This window comes from Rhyacophila brunnea, unplaced genomic scaffold (assembly GCF_057557595.1).
Source record: "Rhyacophila brunnea isolate RB1 unplaced genomic scaffold, BYU_Rbru_1.0 scaffold_1, whole genome shotgun sequence".
NCBI classification, from domain to species: Eukaryota; Metazoa; Arthropoda; class Insecta; order Trichoptera; family Rhyacophilidae; genus Rhyacophila; species Rhyacophila brunnea.
The window spans coordinates 65,023,636-65,026,323 of NW_028232751.1; positions in this window are offsets into that span (position 1 = coordinate 65,023,636).

Below are 2,688 nucleotides of genomic sequence, written 5' to 3' on the forward strand. Positions count from 1 at the left end.
AAATACAGATTTAAAATAGTCATTGAATAAATTACATATAGATTTGCCATCTGAAACAATTTTTTCATCGAGGAGCATTTCACCGGGAATATTGGACCCATTGGATTTGGATTTAACGAATGACCAAAAACATTTTGAGTTTCGCTTAATGGATTTTTCTGCCCGTAAGATGAAGTCTTTATAACATTTTTTAGCAAGTCGTTTTTGCCTTTTTCTTAAAATGACAAATGTATCATAATCTATGGGGCTACTGTACTTTTTCCATTTCTTATGATACTTTAGTTTTTCATTTATAACTTTTATTAGGGGTTTGGAAAACCAGGGAGGATAACGATGAATTGGAGTTATGCATTTTTTTTGTACGTTAGTATCAATTAACTCCCAAAGTTTAGCATAGAAACAAGCCGAGGCATCTTCCATATTCATGTTTGGTAACATAATAGTTTCCCAAGATATTGCGGAGAGATCCTTTTTGAGTTTGGTATAATCGCAATTTTTAAATAAATATGTCTCACGAACAGCCGCTTGTAACGTTTTCTTTTTGGTTATACTGAAATTAATAATAAGGGATTTATGATGTGCGTCTTCAGGAGTAAGGGGTGTAATACACGAGGTAACCACGCAGTTACTAATGTCAGAAATTACAAGATCAAGAATACGATTATTAATATTACAAATAGAGTTAAATTGATGCATGTTCGTGAAGGATAAAAAATCAGTTAAACTGGTACAAAACGGATCAATGTTGTAATCAGGGTGGAGATAATTGACGTCATCAGATGATGTCCAGTCTAAATTTGGAAGATTGTAATCTCCTACCATAATAAAAACTTCATCAGTATGAGAATGATATATGGTAGAGCTTTTTTCCAAGTGCGCGCTCAGATTGGTTTTAAAATCGGTTCCGCGTGGATGGTAAGAACAACATAGATTTATAATTTTAGCGAGACTTTCAGTCTTCAAGGTGACCCAAAGATCCTCAGCACTACTATTCCATAGAGGCTGAAGGGATGCACTGAATTCCGATTTCACTGCGATTAATACACCACCACCCATTTTTTTCCCAACTGATTTGTAATCGCGATCTCGGCGAAAAATGTTATACCTAAAGTCAATTAATTCGTGATCCCTAATTTCGTCCAAAAGCCAAGTTTCAGTAAGACAAATTATATCATAGTCGCAGTTAAGGACACAATTTAAAAAGTCATGCGTCTTTGTGCGGACTCCACGTACGTTTTGATAATAAATTTGGATATCAGAGCCTGAGATAACTTAAGTAATAAATAGTTAAATAAAAATATATCGTTGCACCAATAATGTTAATTACACAAAATAATACGATATTCCTCGGTATCTCAAGATTAATAAAAAGTGAAGTGCTCACGAAGGTGAGTTTCATTGTATTGTTTATTTCATTTTCCCTAATTCTTCTTCTTTTGCTATACAAATAGCCGGGGAAGTATCGTTTTTCCTTGTGAAAATTCGACCATTTCTGACCCAGGTATATGTAAACCCCAGATCTTTTGCCTTGGTTTTAGTGAGTTTCAGCAGTATTTTGTTTTGTTTAGTCAGATGTTCGTTAATGTACACTGGGAGTGATGATCCTGGGATGCCGATATCGGCAGAATGTAGCATTTTTCCGCCGGATTTAGATTTTCGCGCTCCCGATATTATTTCAGCTTTCAAATCCCTACTGCGTAGCCTTAATATAATTGGGTTGGGTCTGTTCGGAACGGGCGTGAATTGCATAAAACGTATCTTTTGATAGAGACTTTTCTTTGAAATTGTCATTGTTCTTCTCTTCGGTATTTGAATTTTCAACAGTTTTCTGACGTGCTAGGCATTTGTTAAAATTGATTGCATCACAATTCCATGGACATAAACCGGTGGTTCTAAAACCATTTATAACAGTAGAAGGCTTAATGCCGTTTACGACAGCTTCCTTGAGCACAGGAACAAAATCTGTTTTTGTGAGTGCAGCTAAGGGGTTTTCACGCCTCCACTTCAATACACTTTCTTTCCAAGCTTGCTTAAGTGGCCTGAATGCTGAAATATCGGCTGGCTGCAACAATCTTGTTGCGTTTGGATATAAAGCTACCAGAACTATGTCCAAGCTTTTACACAGTTCACTCACTTCCAGAGAGAGGTGCGTTTTGTGTCCGTCAACAAAAAGTAAAACGGGGAGTTGTCTTTTTGTTTTCAATAGATAAGGGTGTAAAACGTTTTTTATATAATCATAAAATACCTCTGCCTTCATCCATCCCAAATCGCTCAAACCAATACCCCAGTCTCCTGGCACATTTAATGTTATATCCTTAGGCAACCTTTTATTCGGAAATATGATCATTGGAGGCGTGGTATCTCCATTGGCAGAAAACGTGAATAGAACTGTTAGAGCAGATTTGGCAGATGCATGGTCTACTTTATAAACATCCTTCTCACCTCATTGCAATAACCTTTCCACTTTTTGGGCATAGCTGAAAGTTTGACTCGTCACCGTTGAACACGCGACTTGGATCCGAGAGAATGGTAAAGTAACTGTTGTCTTTTAAGTAGGTTTCAATTCCAATGAACCAGTTTTTTATATCTTGCTCTGACACTGCCGCACTTGATGCTGTGACTGCCTCAGGTGCACGTATACTTAATCCGGGATGACGATACAAAAAGAGTTGGTACCATTTATTACTA